Source organism: Larus michahellis, chromosome 5 (assembly GCF_964199755.1).
Source record: "Larus michahellis chromosome 5, bLarMic1.1, whole genome shotgun sequence".
In the NCBI taxonomy this organism is placed as follows: Eukaryota; Metazoa; Chordata; class Aves; order Charadriiformes; family Laridae; genus Larus; species Larus michahellis.
The window spans coordinates 72,962,019-72,985,210 of record NC_133900.1 but is presented as its reverse complement, the minus strand read 5'-3'; positions in this window follow the sequence as shown (position 1 = coordinate 72,985,210).

Here is a 23,192-nt window from a genome sequence, read left to right as displayed (position 1 = left end):
ATGCTTTTGACCATCCACACAACACAAAAGACAGAAATTCCTGTGCATAGACAGGACTGAACAGCAAGTAAATGTTTGGACAGTGCTTGAGAATGATCTAAAGATGAAAGAGGAAGGGCAAAAAAGATATCACACACCCTCTGAGTAGTCTTAGAGTTCAGGGATTGAAACCTGGGACATGGCTCCATAGAAAAGACCTTACTCTTCAAGTCTAACCTTCTTTTCTTGACATCAGTTGTTCTGTACGTCCAATAATGTTCTAAAGAATCATTTGCCCTGTTCAATAATACAGCTATCTCATATCCAGAAGAAATATTAGCCACAAGTATCAATATATCTCGGTTATTCTGAGACACAAAGCCATGTATCGCTTACAGGAATATCAGAGCTGATGATACTGAGTAAAGCCAAGCCAAATGCTGAAAGCTCTGCTGTCTGAATAGAAGAGTAAGATTGATATATACTGTAGGTCAGCTTTGGCAAAGAAGAGATCCTGTAATGTTCCATCCCCTCTACTACCCTTACCAAAATACTTTTATTTTATTCTCCCCAGTTAGTCATTCTTTTTTCAGTCCCTGATTTGCTCCTCTGATTTCCTGCTGTTTAAACAGCCTTGATTTTGCATAGCTTCTCATGCTAAATCAACGTTTAAAGCTGTTTGATCCCTGTCTCTGATCATACCCAGCAAGGAGCATCCAGAAGCTATTTCCATTGCAACGTAACACAGTTTAGAGATCCTAATGGAGCCACTCCTTAAAGCTGCTGCTATTTGTTTATGATCTGACCTAAGTAAGGTTTCTCTAATAAATATTGCTAAGACAGAATATTGTGGAGGAACAAGGAAAAGACGCAAAGCCATAGTGTAAAAAATATTTACATAGGATCAAATGTACCTGTAATGTAACAACACTGAGTTCAGTAGTTTACTGACCACATGATGAATCCAGTCCATGACATACGCTATATAATAAAGAAAGTTTTCATGGCAACATACTTTGAGATGTAATTCTATAGTCTAATTACAAGCTTTCCATTCACTAGTAAAGTTGGGAGGGGTTAGGTGTCTGGTAGGGAACCTAAATAACATGGGTTTCCAGATCACAGGAAGAAGTATTTTTGAAAACCAAATAACAGCATGAATGAATTTTCACCCTTCCAATTCTATGGGTGTTCCTTGTGTTCACCTGAAATGCAGTGAGGTTGACCCAGTGAAAAGTATTCTCTGAGAACAAACCCAGACCTAGTGATTCCAGAGGGTCTCCAGCGTGCTCCATCTCCAGTGGCCATCCCCTGAGGTTGATTCTGTCACCTCTTGTCTTGCAGAGTATCTAACATTTTCTGGTCCAAGGCATGAGGGTTAACATCAACTCCTGAATCTGCTGCAGGTCTCCATGGTTACAGTACAGTCAGTTGCTGCTTTGTACACAGGAATAGATGGGATTTTTAAAAACTCAGGCTGCATTTGCAGAATGACAATCATCTGAGTTGTGACTTTTCCCCCCCAACACACAGAGAACACATAAATCAATTTTCACAAGAGAGAAAAAATGTAAAGGCAATGCCCATTATCCTCAACCCAGACTGACAAAGTGCTCAGGAGTAGAACTGTTCATCAGATAAAGAAGTTCAGAGTGCAGGAGTTACAGAAGGAGAGATCTGCTTAAAGGATTTGAGGAAGAAGCCTTGTAAAAGCCAAGTAACATTCAATTGTGCAGTCTGCTTTTCTTCCCAAAGCATTTTCTTTGGAGTCTAGACCTTTGTTTACTTAAATCTCAATACAATTCCTGATTCATATGAATTGTTCTCCATTAGCCTAAGGTTATAAATCCAATACTAACATTAATTAGGTGTAGCTATGCACTGTCAGTGCATAGATCACATTCAAATGTATTTGAAAGAGTAAAGGGCTTTAGGAGCATGTATTCAGCTCATTTTACATTAAGTAAAAATGAAGCAAATCACAAGTAGATTTTCCTATTATTATACATCTTTGTAAAAATATCACTGGATTGTACCTCAACAGCTACAAGGGACCAGGATGTCAGCTTTACATTTTGAAACACCATCATCAAAATGCCCTTGAGCAATAATGACTTACCAGAGAGGATGCCACCTACTAGAATATTAATATCCCTTGCTGCAGGACACTTTTCTTCATCACTAATTGTCGAAGCAGAATTGACAGTGTTACCTAGAGAGCCGCTAAGTTTAAACTGTATCCCCACTGTTCTCAAAAGATATGAGAGACCTCTTCCTCTCATCTCTCCTTATTATGATAGGATGGGAAGAACACAAGCAATTTCCAGACCAAAAAACCCAGGATAATGTAAGCCTTCACCTTCTTTTCATTTTCTCTTGAGATTTCTTTTTTCTTTCTCTCCTTCACAAACACAGAAAAAGTCCCTTTCATTCCTCTTCTGCAGTTTTTTTCCTACCCTAGAAAAGGCTGGATGAACATATAATTTACAAAGGAATAAAATCATTGTTATTCACTGCAGAATATGAATAACTTAGGTTTCCTCTCTGGGACTTGTAACACTGGTGAAGGATAGTGGGTCATAAAGAAAAAAAAGGACCACTGAACACACATATCGTGCTAGCAGAAACTCCCTGAGATCTGATTTTTTCTAATGTTTCTTGCACTGTCAGAAGAGCTTGTTTCAAAAAGCCTTAACTATTAAAATAGGCTGAGAGCTGACTTATATAACAGTATAAGACACTGACTGCATAAAGGCAGCTCAGGGAACTGAGTAAAGTTTTAGCTTTGTCAGGATTTTTGTTCTGTTTTAAATAAGCCATCCTACAAAACACTAGTCAGCAGCATAATCCTTCAATTCTTTATCATGGGAGGAGTCCCCAGAAAGGTTCTTATCCATTAGTGGACTTTTATCTCTAACTGATCAATAATTTTCCACCAAAATAGGAAATGAATGCTGTTCAGCCAGACAAAAACAGATATACGCAAAGATTTAAAATAATGCTAGGCATTTTGAAACACTCATAAATGGCAATATAAAGAGATTTTGCTTTCCTTTCCCTTTGTAAACCACTCTGTTGTCCTTTTGAAGTAAAATAAATAGCTAAAGAAATGTTGCAGTCCTGTACAGAATCACAGAATCACAGAATGGTCAGGGTTAGAAGGGACCCCTGGAGATCATCTAGTCCAACCCCCCTTCCAGAGCAGGGTCACCCAGAGCAGGTTACACAGGAACGCATCCAGGCGGGGTTTGAATGTCTCCAGAGATGGAGACTCCACCACCTCTCTGGGCAGCCTGTGCCAGGGCTCTGCCACCCTCAAAGTAAAGAAGTTCCTCCTCATGTTTAGGTGGAACTTCCTATGCTCAAGTCTGTGCCCATTACCTCTTGTCCTGTCCCCAGGCACCACTGAAAAGAGCCTGGCCCCATCCTCCTGACACCCACCCTTTACGTATTTATAAGCATTGATAAGTTCCCCCCTCAGTCGTCTTTTTTCCAGACCCAAATCCCTCAGCCTTTCTTCATGAGAGAGGTGTTCCAGTCCCCTTCCATTATGATTCCAGTAATGGAAGATTCCAGTACAATCTAACAAAGTCCAGTTTGATATGAAATGTTAGATCGTGTCCATCTCAGAAACAGCAGACAGACAGAAAAGTGTATGTTAATATGCTGTGAGACCACTGCTGTTCCTCTCCTTGACTTCAGACATGCTATAATGTTCAAGTATGGAGTATATTTAAGGACCACTTCACTTAGGGTTAATGTTTGATGGCTGACCTAGCGTGCCCTCTAATAAAACAGAAAGGCTCTCCACAGCAGCATGCTTCTCATCGCCTTCTGACACCACACTCATCCCACCACTGAACTCTCAGGAGAATGTGCCATGCCAATAGTCTTCACAAGCTTGAGGCTCCCCCTCTGCTCTGGCTTGATCAGCCGGTTGGCAAAACACAGCGCCGATGTGCGAGGCTGATGTCACACCCACATTTCGGCTTTATGAGCTTACATTCAGACCGTTATTTCTTCTTGGTGCTCCACCTTGTAAATGATGCACAGTAAAGATGCACCATGGACGGTACCAGGCTCTCTGCCTGCCTATGACTGATGTGGTCAGCACTGCAAAATCAAAAGTGAATCATTTCTCTGCTGAGCAAGAACATGAAAGGCCATCAACAGTTATTGAACTTCATTTCGCTTGCAGTTTTATTCTGCTTTTAAATGAGTTAAAGCAAGTATTAAAGTAACGGAGATAAAGAGACTAGTCACAGAAAGTTCACTTATTCAGGTGACTGTGAAGGACTGTGAGTGGCTCACAATCAGCCAACGCAAATCTGCAGACGAACAGATTATTGAGAAAGAGCAAAGCGCTGTGATCGCTCTGTTGGACAAGGATTTTGGTAGGCCAAAATAACAAAGAAATAAGTGATGCACAAAAAGTGTTCTCATTTTTCTTTATTTTGTATTGTTCACTTAAATGCATAAACTGAAATGTGAATATTATGTATAAAATTGCTCACATGCACAAACGTCTGAACACTGAGTATTTCCTGAGTTTGTAACAGAAGGAAAAAAAGGCAGTGAGTATTTTTCCCCCTCCTCATGCTTTTAAATTACTGCCAGCGCTAGGGATTGGATATGGGCAATTGCAGATGGTCACCACAATCTGATACAAACTCTAAGTATTTTCTTGTTTTATATAAAGCATTTATACAGAAATAATTTACACAAACTGAAGTCACACACTTGACACAAGCTGTCAGAAGGGATCAAATGAAGAGTACCAGACAGATTTGAGTCTAACAGCTGAGAGCATGATATATGTGGCATATGCACACTTATACACATGCAATGTAAAGATATTTAGAGCTCGAAGATTAGGATTTTTTTTTTCAGGGCTGTATTTGTCTGCTTTTTAATTTAAATTCCATTAAAGAAGGCAGGGTTATTTCTCTGTCCATTTACTTTTGCTTGCTTCTCTTATGCAGTGCTATATAAATGGAGCCTCTGAAAATGAAGCAGTGTTTTGTTGCTGGTGGCATTGATAAATAAAGAACAAGATACTATAAATATTTTATGTAGTTCCTAAAGGCTACATTCACTTTCAGATCCTTCTGCATCAGAAGTAGATTCACTGGGAGTGTGTTAGTTCACTCTAGGCTCGGTCTGCTCACTCTGTTTCATTATATTCACATAAAATGGCAGTAGCCGAATTTTTTTCCATAGTGCTGTTACAAAAACCCCACACAACAACTGCAATAGTGATTATTGGCTATGTTATGTTATGTTATGTTATGTTATGTTATGTTATGTTATGTTATGTTATGTTATGTTGTGTTGTGTTGTGTTGTGTTGTGTTATGCTATATTGTCATGTAGAAGTTGCTGAATAAGTATAGCTATGCAAACAGCGGATAGCTTTGTGTATGAGTCTCAGTGCATAAGGCTGCTGGTTCTTTGACACACAGCTGCCTAGCCAGATGGATACGCCCCTGGCTTTTGCCAATGTACACATTGGTCATAGCAGAACTGGCTTTATGTGCTTTAACCAGTCTGACGCTGTCTTTTGAGCCCAGCATTTGTGTAAGTCTCGCATGCTGCCAGTTGTAGAATGGTTGCTTTGCTATTCATGTTGGTTTAAGTATCGTTTTACTAAATTACATTACAATTGTTGAAGTGAAAACCTTGAGGAGCTAACGAAGGACCTGTCCAAATATCCGCTGTTCAGCATTCTCATGTTGTCAGTGAAAAGAGTTTGATTTGTTTCTAAGGAACATACTATTACTTAGAATTTGCATTCAGCAGGGAATATAACACCATCCACTAACTTACCCCTGCCCACAAAGGAATGATTGATCCAACTGTTACCAGTTACCAGCCTTTTCATGAAAGAAGATCAAGACTGTTTTCTTTTCAGCTACCTCCACGTTATTTGCTTTCAGACTGTGTAGTGTCACTTCAGCTCCAAACAGCAGGTGCAGTTACCCTACTGCAATCATAAATACAGTGGAAATTTGTTTCCATTAAGAGAATTCTTAGCCCTTCAGTTACCTTTGAAGCCTGTCAATTAAGAACCTTACAAAGGGTTTGAATAGAAAACCAGAATTATACTATTTCCAAACTTCAGGGGTTTATTTCGTAATACAGTTTTGCTAAGGAGATTTCCACTCTCCCTTTTGAAGGGCCTTATGAAACTGCAACAGTTTCCACCTCCTGTTAACCTCAGGGTTAACCCTGAGCTGTCTGCTTCACTTGTCTTCTGCACAAAGCTTCTGCTTTGGAACTATTAATACATATTCACCATTTTCTCATTCTGTGCTCCCAAACGTGATTCAGATTTTCATGGAGGGCCTCCATTAAATGAACCAGCTAAAAGCTTTCATATGTCAAGGTGTGTTTAGAGGTAACATCCCTTTCTGGCTTAAAAAAAAAAAAAAAGAGGTATGAAATATATCCTAGCTGTCTGCTGACAGTCAAGTTTTTCTAACTCTACACTTCCAAAAGTAGTAGGATTCAAAGTCTTAAGGCTACCTTTAAAAAAAAAAAAGTTAGGAAGTTATCTATGATAGTCCATTTGGGGAGTTTTTATTTCCATTCCAGGTTTTGAAGCTTTGGGGAAGGAGCAGAAGGAAGGACATGGGGAGCAAAACCAAGAACAGGCAGAAGGGAGAATAAAACAGAAGGTCCCGAGGCAGTGCCCGTGGTGTCATACCTGGGAGGGGTGAAAGCATCCAACTGCAGGTCTCTGAGCACCCACTGCATGTATCCTACTCCTTTATAATTAGTCATACCTCCTTCAGCCTTTCAACTAGTAGCACAGCAATTCATTGCATTTCTTTTCCACTTCACCAATGAATAAAAAAGACAACAACTTAATGTCATTAACACCAGCTGGAAAAAATAAATCTGACTTCCTTCAAAAAACACAGCCAAGCACTTTCATTTCACCAAAGGAAAAACTATCACTCACCCAACATCCCTGTTCCACCTAGAAACCTCTTAAACCTACATCTGGGTAACTCTTCACCTTACTTGTCCCTTGTATTGGCTCCAGTCCTGCATGTACCGTACAGTAACAAAGCACAACAGGACATGTAAATTTAACCTGCTAATTTATTTATGAAATCAAACCCCAATCCTCCCTGCAACCTCTCTGGTGAGCCTCCAAGTAACAAGAAGGTATGTGTGGTAGAGTACACGTGTCGGAGTAGTGCTGCATTGGCTGCATTAGAAACAAGAAGAAAAATCCATAGAAGACAAAAAGGATAACAACATCGATCATTCAGCAATCAGATTCCTCTAGCTCTAAATTATATGCAGTTTCATAAATATTAAAAAAACCAACCAACCAAACAACAAAAAACACAACACCTGTTGTCTGGAAAGTATTTCTGATGAAACTGCCAACAATATTTTAAGCGTTCATAGGCTTTTGGTTTGTTTCTTTTTTTGGTTTTACCTGTTTTGCACAGCAGCTGAGGCTCACCATCTGGTCTGAGCTGAGATTACAGAGTGCAGCCAAACGGGTCAGAATCACGATGTTTTGCCAATGCTCTAAGCACTCGAAAATGCCTGGGGAAAACTAAAAATAAATGTGGACATCATATATCACAACTTTGAAAAGAAACTGATGAGTTGAAAAGAGCACAAGGGCCATTCAAGGGAATTAATATACAAAAAAAAATTGTTTCTATTGCCATTGTATCTTTGAGAGAATTATTGAGTAATTAAGACACTGTTGATTATCTTTTAGATCTACTCCTGATTTTCAACCCAACACTTCATACTCTGTTGGATGAATTTATAAAATGGCTAAATATTTGTTTCATCAGTCTCAACAGTTGAAGCATAAGCCTCTGTAAACCTTTTTCTATGCTAATTATCTTTTTTTCCTCAAAAAGACATTTTAAACTAACCATATCTCCAAAGAATGCGTTAAAAAGCCATCAAAACCAAATTTGCAAGAACAATCTGATGCCTCTTTTCTTTAACAGATCACAGAGATGGCCAATTCACAATCATCTGGACTTTCTACTTGACTGAATTCCGTGATACTTGCAGGTGTTCAATATCTCCTTGACTTCAGTGTTAAATCTCTGGCTTTTTTCTGATTCCTGCTGAGATGCGAGTGATTACATATGCAATTAGATCTAAAAGTCTGAAGACCAAACATCTTATTTAATGGAAAAGTACAGCTACATAAACCGTACATGCACAGATACATACATACAGGGGAGAAATACTCCAGAGTCATGTTTTTTTCACAGGAAAATAAGCTACAACATTTAATAGTCAAATATATTTAGTCTCCCCCAAACTGCATTTCTGTCATGCTGCAATGTACAGAAAGCTTACATGTGACAATACGCTTAACCTATTATTACTGTACACTTCTATGCTTAGCTTACACTTCTTTTTTAACTTATTGTGCTTCTCTATGTTTAATTGACATCTATTTCAAGGCCCTCAGGAAAGGCCAAGTTTCCTCCACAAAATAGCCAGGTACAATGAAACGTAAACAATTTGCCAGCTGCGAACATGATCTGTATTGATCGTAATACGAACAATGCCTTTACACATGAGACTTGTGAACTTCCCTCCAGATATGTGGTGTTTTGATCCATCCAGGGTTATATTTGAAAATCTGAAATGTCCTCTGTGTGAAATACGTTGAAAGTTGCACATCATTTAAATATTCCTGTCCCTTACAATAATTATTAATACATGTTGTCCTGTGGCTACCTTGCACTCAAATGCATCACTGAGTTACTAATAGAGCAAGTTCTGTTTCAGAAAACCATACGTTGAAGGAAATGTTTACAAAAGTTTACATTCAGACTCTAGAAAAGAGAAGACTAAATCCCTACATTAATATGGGAGATATGCATGAATCTTACAATGTACAAGACAAAAATTAATCTTCTTTGAACATATAGCATAAATTAAATTAGAGGAAACATACAGAATATATTTTTGGTGTTCCGAATTAGGACAAAATTGTTTTGAGAAAACTACTCCTAGCAAAAGAAAACCATTTATTTTTATCTCATTCTAAGACAGGGTTTGGGTATGAAGAACGAGATCTGTTTTGTTCCTACTAGAAAAGAAGTCTCACATGCTGTGACGGATTCATTGTCCTTCAGGGAGGAGAGTTTGTGATCCATCCACCACAAACAACGACCCAGCAGAGAGCAGTTTTGTCGATGAGAAGCTCTATTTATGTCCCCCCTCTCCCACCTCTCCTGATGCTCTTTGGACCATATATTGTTTTGATGCTTTGGGGAATATTTTAGCTGTACTCTGCCAGATTGATGTCTCTCTGACAGCAAAATAAACAAAGACACATTACTCCACCGGTCCTATAGTGTCTGCATGACTTTTTAATGATGGTGATCCTAAACCCTTTTGGTTTATCAACATTATTTCATTAGTCCATTACATATTGCCATTCTGACTTATTCTTCGTATATTCTTATACAACAGTACGTGATTTGGTCCAAACTCTAGATTTGTTGAATTTTAGCAAGGAATTCAGAACTGATGTTTGAAGATGCAGTTACATTCAGTATCATCAAACTGGGGAAAAAAAGCTTCTTTTCTTCTTTTGTTTCTTCTGTAAATTTTGACCATATATCTGAATATTATGCCTCTTTGTTTATACCTGGACAAAATAATGTAGACTGGACTGCAACCAAATCTTTTTTATTCAATTTTTACGTTTATGGCATAATTATACTCCAATATTTATGTAGCCACTTCCTACCTAGTTGCTATTTAATTGGATGCATTTTATTACAGTTGCTATTTAACTGGAAGCATTTTACTAGTGTTTTGAACATATGAAACTCTTTGCACAAGTCGACACATGGCTATAGGTGTGATAGGGAAAATCCTGACCTGCCACTCTGGAAGCGGGAGCAGCAGGGCAAATTTTGTGCTTGTTTCAAACTAGACTTTGGGGTTTTTCCAGCTACAAGCTAATACAATGCTGCTTTAGGTCAGCATTAACAAGTCCTGTATTTACTCATTCGGCAGAATCAATGGCCTTGGACAGCCACAGCAACCTGTAATATTTGTCAGGGTTAACGAAGAGAAAAAGGACTGGGGAGGACATAACTTATATGACACTCAAGGAATTAAATCCTCAGGTCCAGTTGACAGAAAAAGGCAGTGAGAAGTGTTTATCTTCTCTTCAAATCCACTGACAGACCTCTGTGACACACAGACAGCAAGGTCTCACCACCACAAGATGTCCAGATGAGGGGATGTGTTGCAGAGGGACTTGCAATAGCCTCTTCAGTGACCTCTTGACATGAAAAAATGAGCACATACCACAGAGTGATATGGCCTGAACCTGTGGTTCCTGGCCTGCTGTACAGCTGCATTAACTCCTGTATTCTCTATAACTTATGCTCTATTCTGATAATAATGTGTATGAAGCTGCCTTAATAGTATGGCCTTGCTTCACCTGACCTGAGTCCAAGAGAAAAATATTTCTGCACTGCAGGTTTTACCTGTGATTGCTAGACATAGTTTTGTCACGTGTGCAGATATCTGTAAAGGTAAGTACACTTACTACTGTGCCTTTCGCTAGTGTTATTTAAAGAAAGGCATTTAGCAAGTTGTGGCATACAGAGATAGAATTCAAGAGCTGGGATACAGTCTAGAGACTTTTTTTCACAGTTCTATTCTTTTCCCTAACCTGTGAGTAATCGTGACCACGAGATGTGCAGTGAACAGCTTTCTCAATCCAGTTGTCTGTTTCTCTGTTGCTTTGTTGTTACTGGGTTTTGTCGTTGTTGCAGTTTCTTCACCAAGGTGTGAGGGCAGAAGGTGAAGATGCTGCTGACCCGCACAGCCCCGATGCCCTCAGCACACTCTAAGGTACGACGCTCAAGATCTGTCAGAAACCTCAGGCCCATTCCTCATGATCCTGCCATAAAACACTGCCAAAGAAAGACATCAATAGAAATCAGCAGAGCTTGAGAAGGCATAGCAAATACATTGCCATGGCTGAAAGGTAGCAGAGTAGCTCTGGAGAAAGTCTTTTTATTGATGGCTAACATGTGGGGAAGGACACAGTCAGTGCCACAAGCAAGATTAAATTACAGCTTGAGAAAAGATGGAGAAAAAATCAAATGCTTTAGGACTTTGTTTTGCCTCCAGAAAGGATGCCAATATAGAATACATCTATATTTGTCATACTGTTTGAAGATACTGTTTCTAACTTTTCCATTTTGCAGTGTCTCAGATTGCAGTTATTTCAGAAACACCAGGGAAACTACTTCACAGTTGCAGATGCAGTCCTTAAAATTTAGCAGGCAGAAAAGAAGGAACGGATCAATTCTGGGTATGCATATGTACTTCTTGACTTCTCCACAAAGTTGTTTTGTTTTGTTTAGGGGTTGCCTGCTGGGCCTACAGAAAAACTCTCCTAGAGAGCTTGCTCTCTTTGAGCTGTGATGTCTGACTGGGTAGCAGCTAATAGCGCTTTTGTTCTATTCCGGGAACAGCAGAGATCTCTCTGAAGGAGTAATTTTCCTTTCCTATTGCATTCCCATTGGATGCCATACCAAACTCCTACTGTTCCTTCACAGGTCTGAAAATTCTCTGGCTCCTGGGCAATTGTTTCACTTGCAACAGGCATTTGATGGCACTGGCAGACAAATGTGAGGCAAGTGTTTAGATCAGTGGGGAAGCAACACAACACAAAAGAAACCACAGTATAAGGTTCATACAACCTGCTGTCAAAACATCCCCTAAAGAATTAAGCAAGCCAGAAGCTATTTTGAATGAACGGGTAGGAAGATCACAATTAGCTCCTTTTTCAGGTGTCATATGCTGTACAGACAGAGACAGATGAGGTGAGTCTTAGTCTATACTCATATTAAAGCCAAACCTCTCCTCAGTCATTTTAAAAGAACAGGTTGAATTATTGTATGTGACAACATTTTAATGGGTAACTGCCTTGATTGTACTGCTGAAAGACACTTAAAGGGCCACAAGGCAAAAGCAAACAAACACTCCCTTTCAGTTAGAGAAAGAGGCTTTACTTAGCCCTGTGCAGAATGAACTGCCCCTACGTAACACCATGTTGAACACCCAAAAGTGTGACAGAACAGTTCCAGCACATTCATGTCAGTTTGCATAAAACTACGTGTAATAATACGTAATTATGTAATAATGAAGGGATTAAGTAGAGGTATGGTTTAGTGATGGTTTTTGTCAAGAGTTAGGCTGATGGTTGGATTAGATGATCTGAAAGGTCCCTTCCAACCTACGCAATTCTATGATTCTATAATATGCCAGTGTCACGAAGACTCACACCCGCTCTGCGTTATGACTGTGCCTGTGTAGTATAAAAATGTAATAGACTGGTAAGGAGTTCACGTTGGGGTTCGGCTTCCAAATACCACCTTATTTTAAAGTGCTATGGCTTTTCAACCCTATTAACAGAAAACAGCCTCCTTCTAGTTTCATGCCATTTTGATGCAAAACTGAAACAAGGTTCTTCTAGAAAAGAGAGGTATGGCTGGTGTGAATAAAGACACAAAAGATTCCAGAATATGGCTAAACACAGAGTCCCTGTCTGCGATTAACGACTGCCCTGGTGACAATACCTGCGTCAGCAATCCTGCTGCGGTCTTCCACAGCTTTGAATCGCTATGGTCAAGAGTGAGGAACACAGATTCCGTCCACGCCCTCAGGCTTTCTAACAAATCCACAGGGAACCCAGGGCTACACAAGCTCCTTTTGTCCATCTGCGTGAGACATAACCTTCAACATACGCTATCAGACTACAAACCACTGCCCAAGCTGCCTGCCCAGTTTAGGACCCCCAAAGCTGATCTTTTCACCTTAACAGAGGCACTACAATCTGCCGACAGGGAAAGGGCACAAACGTTTCAGGTATGAGCTTCCAGGATACTGAGCAACTATGGAAAAATGCATTCAGTTCTTGAGGTCCACAGGAAATAGGAATATAAGGTTGTCTATGAGATAACGTGAAATATGTCTTGAAACAGCTTGATGGAGACATTTCTAGTCTATAGGAAAAGCACAGTGCTGTTGGCTTACTACACTTGGCAATTTCCAGGTTTCTCTGCTTAGTTGATGATGAAAGATCTGGCATTCCTCCATTAAACTTTTTTTGAATCAACATCTGAACAGATTAAGATCATTCTAAGAAAAAAGCAAAACAAAACACAAAGAAAACCCCTAGTTCTGTTTGTTTTAATGACTAATTTAACTGGGATTTTTCTTCACGTGTACACTCTTAAGTGTCACTGAGCAGTAACTGTTTCTCAGGAAAGGGGTGGGAGATTGAACATACAAAAAAAGAGAGCTGCCCCAGACATATTCCATTAAAAAAGCAAATAACTAGATTTTTATTCAGTATCTGAATTGTATGCAAATCTCCCCACAAAATATATTTGCAAATTAAGGACTACTTAGTTCGACTTGGAGATATTAATTCTAGCAAGCTCATGTACTTCAATTAAATTTCAAATTCTTGAAAAAGAAATTTTTTCCTAATAATTTTTTGTAACTTTTGTTTATATTCTTAGATAGAAACTCTACAACAGTAAAATATCACTGCCAATTATTTAATTATGTGTAGCTAAATTAATTAATATATTATCTTGATTTAAGCAACTATTCTTTCAGATCTAAAAAATTAAGACAGCTGTACTAGGTCAGATCAAAGATCTGTTATCCAGTACATGCCTCCAAAGCATGTCAAGTAGCACTTCCCTAGGGAACAGCAGAAGGTAGAAGGACGTGCTGAAACTTCCTTACACGCTATTTCTGTTTCCACCAGTAAGTGACTCAGCGACTTCTCAAGATTGTATAATTGCATATATTTTTAATGGATTTTCTTCTATGAACTTGTAGAGTCACTTTTAATTTATACATCTTGCAGCAAGAAGCTCCACAACTTATTTATATGCTATATCAAAAGCAACCTTCTTTTGTTTGTCTTCATCTCCTTTCCTCCTAATTTAATTTAATGACACATCAGATGAAAAGCACACCTGCATACTTTAGTATGTTTTTAATCAATGACCTTCTCTTCTAAAGGTCCCAGAATATCATTTTATTGACTCCGGAGTGAGTGTGGCGCTGACAACATTTCCTTTTTTCCTAAGATCCCCCTGCCTTTGAGGATCCTGCTGCTTACGTGGGGAGGAGCTCGCACCTCGTCCTCCTCACGCTGCCCAGACTGGTTACGACGGTGCTGCCCATTCTGTGAAACTAAATCTTATCAGCCCAGAATTGAACTGAAATCACTTCTCCTGAATGGCCTTTAATAACTGATGTGACAAGAGAGCAGGGTGGAATGTGCTGTTGACAAAATTCTTTTAAAACTATCATGAGATTGTTACAAATGTTTGCAGTTACTGGGCAGTCGATGTGAATGTGCAGACATATAGATAGGAACCGGTACTGCTGGATGGCAAGACACTGCTCTTAAAGATGGATTGCCAGAGATCAGTCAAAGCTGCACCATGGCACTGGCAGAAGAATACCAGCATTCTTCTATAACTTGGACTCAAAAACCCACCAAAAAAAGGAAAAGTAAGTTTTAAAGAATATGCATGAAATAAACAGAAATCATTAACTCACAGAGTACATGAGTTTATGAAGTTACAGAGGAAAACAAAGGATATGTTCTGGTAATAATTTCAGTGACAACATACTCTTGGAGTAACTTCTAGCAGCTGCTCCATGACTGCTAGAAATAACAGAAAGGCTCAGTGCCACTCACAGTTTTTCAGAATTATGTTCTTCTTTGGTCATTTGATTCACAGACTTACAAAGTCGCCCCCACGCCCCCAGCCTGGCCCAGCTGTGTGTATTCCTACGATTCTCCTTTTTTTTTTTTTCAATAAAGTCTTTCGTTCTTTGGCCATTTTATGAATGGGCTAGCAGGAATACACGCAGCAGGGGTGGGCCAGCGTGCCGACTCTCTCTGTCTTTGTCAGGAAGAGTAATGGGTGGTAGTCAATTATGCAGCTAGTGATCTCAGCTAGAAGTATTCAATATTAGGCAAGGCATCCTGACTGTGTTGGAGGCTTATTTAAATCTCATATACAGACCCTGGGGGATGTTTCCTTCTTGTACTGCATAGAAAAAAAAAAAAATCAAACATAGCAACGTACTTCAGCAGACTAATGAATGCATCTGTTAAGAGTTTCAGCTCCAACACTGAGGTTAGTGCTTTGCATTTTGTGCTGAGCAACACGTTTCTGGAACCCGGCCTTGTACAAATTATAAGTATTTACATCTGGCAGAGGAGGACCAAAAAGCCTCTGTGATTTTTAATGGACTGCTTAAATAGATTTATATGCAAGTAAATGTGATTAGCTGTGAAACAGTGTATTGTTTCTGTGCTCACCAGTAGGAGGACATATACTGTAACTTATTTGGGCAGTTTAATGGACAATTTACAAAACAGTTAGGAACAGAAAATTAAAGCGGGGGAGGGAGGGAGGGAGAAAATCACAGTATGAGCACACTCCTGCCAATCACTTAACATTTTCATCAAGTTTTTTCACAGAGATTCCACATCCTTTCATCTACGATTGTCAGCAATTATGTTTTACTGTTCGTCCTGTTCTAGGGTGGAGCAGAGCCAACTTTCTGTTCAGTGAGAGGCTCTTGCTCACACTTGTGTCTGTGGCAACCAGAGCCAGCTGAGTTGCGTGTTGACCCCACGGAGGGTTTAAACCTGTGGGGGAGAGCAGACGGAGTGACAGGACAAGTGACCCCAAGTGACCAATCGTGTGTTCCATCCCACCTGCCATGCTCAGTATAAAAGCTGAGGAATCAAGGAGATCAGGTTGGCTCCTCTTCAGTGGGTTCTTCTCCAATGGGCTGCTTCTTTAATGGCACTCTTTCTTCAATGACTGACGTCTGAGGAGGACCCCATCAGCTCATCTGCCTTTTGATCCTGGTCAGCGTGTTCCAGTTCCCATTTGTCTCTTGAGTCTAGTCTGAAACTTCCCCAGTGCCTGCCAGTAACATCTCTGGGAGCCTGATATGGTTTTGTGTATATTTGTATAAATTGTATTGATTTAATTATTCCCTCTATTATTTTATTATTATTATTTCATTAAAGTAGTTTAGTTTTTTTCTAAACTCATAAATCTCTATCTTCTTCCTCTCCATGGACCGAGAGGTAGGGGACAGCATCTGTTGTCTTGCCATTGGCCAACTTGGCCCAAACCATGACACTGTTTAACAAAGCTTTATATGTGCTACTGTCTGTAGTAGGAAGTCTGAAATGTTCATCTAAAGGTTGAGAAACAGGGTGAAGAAATCTTCACCTATCCCACTGTAAACAGATATAGAATCAACACAAGAGGGGAATCTAGCTTATAACATCTTCATCCACTTCTGAAGATATTGGAAAATATCTTATATTCTGATTATATTCTGTAAGTTTGTTTGTCAAAATGAAACAAGTTGAGGATTCGTTCAGGATATTTTCTGAACTTGAAATCAAGCTACTTTTTCCACAAGTTCTATAGCAACCTGTTGTAAGCTCTATAAAATTACTGATTGTAAATCACATTCCTCCATCACAGGAAAAATACCAAGAATGCTTCATAAAAGTGGACATTCAGGATAATGGTTGTGATTGAGTGAATAAGTAAACCCTTAGCTATTAAAGATTTTTTATCTATTCTTTTTGTTAAGAGTAGCTGACCTTGAAGCTGCTCCCCACCACACCATGTGGATCATAGGTCTGTGGTGGACCATGTCTGCACAGCTCAGCATCTTCCTTAAGCATCCTCCACCTGCAGCCTTCACAGCACATACCTGTCAGCACCTAGCACACACAGAAATCCTGTCCTCATGCACTTCTTTTGCAAGGGAACATAACCTAGATAATTTGTTCAGTTACGTGTAATTAACAATCAATTTTAGTCAAATTGGAGACCTTAGTTTTGCAGCATGTGCCTCAGTTTACCTAATCCTGCAAAGGATCCATTTGTAAGACTATTGAGTAGCAAAACAAGGCTAAAAATATAATTACCAGTCCACTATGGAGCTGGTGTACAAAAGGAAAAGACTCTGAGACAGATATGTACGTACACTGAAGAAGACGGCAGAGGTGTCAGTGAAATGAATACAAGCACTAATGTGTGACTGGAAAAGCTATTCTCTGGACTCCCTAGTATAGAACTTCTTTTTCATTTTAAGAAATAGCATTATGTAAATCAGTTGGCTTCAAATAGATTATATTTTACGAAGTCATTAGTCTCATGCAAAATGGCACTTTTTCTTTTCGTCTCCAAGACTGATGTAAAATATTGTAGTTTTTTTCTTCATAAGGACTATCTAATTCTTACTTCCATTCAAAATATTCTAGCCTACTGAAAAGAGACTAAGAGCACATAATACATAGTCAATATTTTAAGAATGTGATATGATTTTAGCTGTCAGTATAAAAACTGACAACAAGAGGTCCCTGTAGACAGTCAAGCACTATTGGTTAGTTCAAAATAATAATTTACACTGTATTGCTTCTCATATATTTGCACAGGGAGTTCTCTTACATTTTAAAATCAATCTTCATTTTTCCCCCCTTCATTTTAGAAAGATTTTGGCCCATCTTAATGTCACTATTGCAGATCAAAGGTCATGATGTTGCAAATGTTTGTTCTTATATCTATAGAGCACATCTGAAAGAGAACCAGCTTAACATTAGCCACGGATAACAAGCATGTAGTGAATCTACAGAGAAATTATGGTTTTATTTTTATTGCGATTCATTTCAAGGCTAAAAATAATTGTTGTTTGCCATTAATTTTGTCTTGCTGCATTCTACAAACATTTTGTTTGCTACTCTGCAGGTAAAAGTGAGGTTGTTCTCTTTAAGGTGCACAGATTTTGTATGAGTCCAGAATGTTCATGGCTTAATGGATGCCCATCAATTGGCAAGTGATTCATACAGAAGATACACAGTAGTCCAGATAAACAAGCAGAAGTTACTGAAATTGTAAACATCATCCTGCCATACATAACAAACACACTCTGTTCTAGTGCAGTTTTGTCTCCTTAGTGCAATTAGTAGATGATTAGGGAAAAAATGTAATGGCCACAAAATCTGTAGTAACTCAAGGACACTTTTATTTACATGAATAATAACTTATGTAAATTGGTTAAATGAGGGACTATGCTGTCAAGGTTTTTCATATTACCCACTTCTCTGTTTACATGGCAGATGGTTCAGATTTACTATTAGCATATTAGTGGGAAGCTAGAAAGAAAGAAATTTTAAATAGCTGTGAATCCCCAGAAGGGAGCAACAGCAGTTTCAAGAGGGTGCTTTTTGAGAATTTGTAAACTAAACTTAAAAAAATTACAGTGCAAAGAAGTATGTTATTTGAATTTACAACGAGGATTATTTTTATCCAATTCCAAACACATCTAAGGGATCTTTAAAGTACCAAGCAAAGCAGCATTTCTATAGGTGAAACCAGACTTACTATCTTTATACCTAATTAAAACTGTCTATTCTCACTCTAACACAATTTTTTTTTTCAGTTTACTGATTAAATTTAAGAAAATCAGGAAAATCACAGTAGAAACAATATCTTACAAGCCTACTCAAAATCATTGCAATTTAGGTATGCTGCCAATCATACTCGAGTTAGAGAGAATTAGTAACCTGGTTAACAGGAGGTACTGGAGATGTCTTTTCCCAACTGGTGTCCTATGGAACCATCCCTTCCCCTACCATTTGTAGGTGAATAATACATGTGTATCTTGGTATCTTTGAATCTCTGACGTTTGAGGCATCACAGGGGTGTATTTGGTTTGCTAAGTACTCTGCATCAGCCTTAATGCTAAACTACTATTAAGGTAAAAGTAAAGGAAATCATCTATCAATTACTGGTAACGCTTGGTTTTTAGGTTTAGGGGAAGGTATTTGGAAATATAACAAAACAACACTGCTATTTACCTGTGAATCAGATCTATTTGTTCTGTGTGGTTCTTTGTGTTTCCAGCAGTCCAAAGGCACTCGAACACACACGCACCACTCAGAAACTGGCAACCGGTCTTTAGGCAAAACCCTAATCGTTGTCACTTTTTTGCATCAAAAGTAATTGCGAATTGAGTATATGTGCGTATTTACATTCCCAAGCTCTCTTTAGTATTCTGTTCAGTGTCAGCCTATTCCTCGAGGCTTTTCCATAGTTCATAAACTTGATCTGTTATCAGGGTATCGATTTGTAACCGTTGTCCAAGAGGACCTCTTCACCTGTGACTAATTTTACAAACGCTGGAGTCCTGCGGGCATTTTAAAGCAGAATATAATGCCTTTCTAGGCAGCAACCAGAATGTGCTAATAACTGCCTCAGTTCTTAACTAAAAGTAAAAATGTAGCCTTTTTGTTAAAGAATGTGCTATTGAAGGAAATGGGCTAAGATTCCAACTTCCTTGTGTGCTACAAATAACTATTTTTCCCACATTGATCATTTTCTTCTGTAGAATTCAGTACTTTGTGGAGAAAGCATTATTCTGCCATGGTTGGTCTACTCTAAAAAAGTTTGGGCAGGGTATTACTGTTACAGTATATTCATCCTTATTATGTCTGCCAAAAATACAAGCTTATTCATTGTTCACATAACTCATCTCTTAAACATATACCCCAATTCCCTATGAGAAATAGGTTGAGGCAGTGAAAATTAGGATGCAGAACATCCTAATGATGGAATCCTGAGGAATCATGCTCAGAACAACAGTAAATAGGAATTGAACAGCACCAGCTCTGGATGGATACCAGCAAATTTTGTTCTCTGAGGCTGCGAGATACCAGGGGACCTGCAGGCTATAAACCGCAGATCGTATCTTTACTGTTCATGCAAGGAACTGCAAGGTTAGCAAGTCTGAGTGGCACCAGCATGCAGTAATAACTGTACAATACTGGCAGTTACTAATACACAGGCAATGTAAGATCCAGCAAGAACACTAGCTGCCTTACAGCCTTGGGAACATTTCAAAAAATTTCCTGTAGTTTCTAAATCTTGTGTTTTGTCAGTTCTTCTACTGCAGATGAGAATGACAAAGGCACTTAGATACCTTACATGGAGCATCATAGGATTGGAGGCAGGCTCTTCTCAGTTGTAAAACCACAAGCCTAACATTCTATCACCTAAGTAATGGCGTGGCACTAGCCATATATGTTAATACTTAAGGTTACTGTCGGAAATATAAAAATGACACAAGCTAATTAAGTTATAGCAGGAAACACTAATTTGATATTTTTGTAACTTAAGGCAAAAAATATGTTGAGAAGTATCTCTGAGATAGATACGATGAGTATCTCTCATCATAACTAGCAAAATGGTTGTGTAAGTCAGTGAAGACAGAATCATCAAACACCTTCCTTGAAAAAAACAGTATAGAATCATAAAAGGATTCGGGGTGGATGGGACCTTAAAGATCATCTAATTCCAGCCCCCCTGCCCTGGGCAGGGACACCTCCCACTAGACCAGGCTGCTCAAAGCCCCATCCAGCCTGGTCTTGAACACCTCCAGGGATGGGGCAGCCACAGCTTCCCTGGGCAACCTGTTCCAGTGCCTCACCACCCTCACAGTAAAGAATTTCTTCCTAATATCTCATCTACATCTCCCCTTTTTCAGTTTAAAACTATTACCCCTTGTCCTATCACTACACTCCCTGATAAAGAGTCCCTCCCCAGCTTTCCTGTAGGCACCCTTTAGGTAATTAAACAACCCAAAGGGTTTCCATGAAAATATTCTCAATGTAGTTATTTTTGATAAAAATCTTCTTCTATAGGCAATTAGTAAAGATAAATTGCAATTTAGCATCATTCATTGTCTTTTTTTCCCTGTATTCTGCTAATTTCTTTTTCATATGTATTTATTATAAATAGCTATTTAACCTCCTCAACTATATTTTACAGATTTTTTTTTTTTAAGTGAGTAGATGCATAGCTACTCCTGCAACAAAAGGAAATCTGGAAGTCTGAGGAGGCCAGTTGATTAAAAAACTATGCCATTACCAAATGCTAATTGATTCATTTCATAAAGGAGGATCAAAATCTTCCGTTCAGGCTCTCAGCTTGCAGCATGAAAAAATACAGGCAGTGAGATAACGCAGAGTAGCCCCCACCCGCTATGGATCCCAACAAAACAGTGGTTAATACATGCGTGAACAATTCTTAGAGAAATGTTACTCACATTTAGGAAATTGAATCGATTTTATCTCTGTCTTGCATGTGACTAGGTATATCTAAGAGCCAGTCACTGCGGGACTCCGTATTTTTGTAAGATATATTAGTAGTGGGGCACCAGCAAAAGGAAATTAATCTTGTCCTTGAATATTAATAGTCATTGTTAATTTCCAAAGTAATTTTTCACAGCTTGTTTCTGGGATAAAAACGAAAAAGGGGAGTTCTCTCAGTAAGAAGTGCTCTGGCAGTAAGAAAAGGCATCCTCTATACGTCTAAAAGGAACATCAGCAATTGACATTTTTCCCTGATCATTCAGAAGCCACAGGGACTCTGCCTGAAGCATTGTCATGCCTCTAGTAAACAAGTTCTTTCTGCTTCAGTTATCCTTGGGAAGAAAAACAAAACTGGAATAAAATAACACAATATCTAATCCAGACCTCTATAAAACATTGGTATATTTGTTATGTCCCTATAGTTCAAGTCCAATTAGTACAAGAAAGACTATAGCGAAAGATAATATTATCTCCTGAACTTTTGCTTATTTCAGTTTAGATTGTAATTTTTTATCTCTTTGTGGGTTTTCTTCATGACTGATCAGATAGTTTGTGTTCAAACTAAGGTGTTTATGCATCCTGAAGGCTCAGCTTTTTCAGCTTCTCCTGCCCTTCTTGGTCTCCCTCAGCCTTCCTCACTTACCGAAGTTTTGATCAAATCAATTAAAAGCTGTGTTTTCTCTGTGGTATTCTCTGTGCTTCAAATGGGCTGTGAGTTGCCTGATGTCACTATACAATTTCTGTAGTAGGTGGTCAGTGTCTCGGAGGTGATTGTCCAGCAGACATGGCAGGACCTACCGCTGTACCAATAAACCAACCAGAGAAGCCCTTGTGAATGCTGGGACACATCTGCCACGGGAAATTTTTTTAAGTGGGCCATCATTGGAGATGTTGGGCAAAAAGTGAGATGAAATTTAAGGTCAGGGTTAAGGTTAAGATTAGACCTAGGGTTAGGAGAGGCAGAAAGGTTAGAGCTGCAGTTGAAGTGGGGCTGGAAAGGAGAGCCAAAGGGAGGGGTGAGCTGTAAAAACTCTTCTCCCCTGACAATTCTGTCATCTGGGCAAGAGCTCTGGATCTTAGGACTCAGCAGAGGGCCCAGTTTTAGGATTAGGGTTCAGAGAGACATAAGACCTAGGACTGCACTGGGCAGGGGCTGCCAATGAAGCGGTAGGCTGGACACAGTGTTTTCTCCTGACAGCTTTGTCACCTGGACCAAGGCTGGAGCTCTTGGCCTAAACTGATTTGAGGGCCTAGGGTTAGAATTAGGGACAAATTTAGGAGGGAGACAAAGCCTAGAGCTGTATCAGGGGTGCGGCTGAAGAGGAGCTGCCAAAGGAAGGAGTGAGCTGCAAAATATGTTCTGCCTTGAACTGTTTCAGGTGGATGGGTAGCACAATGTCTCAGGTTAAAGCTCAGCTGAAGGCTCAGGATTTGGGTGAGGGTTCGGGCTGAGAGAAGCAAAGCCTGGAGTTTAAACTTCAGCAAAGTCTGAAAGGCACTGCCAGAAGGGTTATCTGAAAAAAAATTTGTCCCCTGAGAAGCATCTCATCCTTGTTGGGCCACAGATAATGCTCACTTGATACTTAACGGTTAGCCTCAGGGTTAGGGTTTAGAGAGAGACGAAGCCGAGGAGAGGGGCTGGAAAGAATACAAAAACCAGAAAAGTGAAGTGGTGGAGTGGTGGGCTGGAACTTTTCTTCTGAAAAACATTTTCTACTAATGCTTAATATTTAAAGGAAAAAAAATAATTTTAACTGCTCTCTCTCGCTGTGCTTGTTCTCTACCCTTGTTCTAGGAAATGAGCTTGTTGTCAAGAATGCTTCCAGATCAATTGAACTGAAGCATATTTGTATGCAAAACTGCATCCTACTAGTTATGCTCATCTGGTTTAGCATACAATATACCACCAAGTTAAACAGCATGAATTTGGAACATAAAAAAATGCATAAATA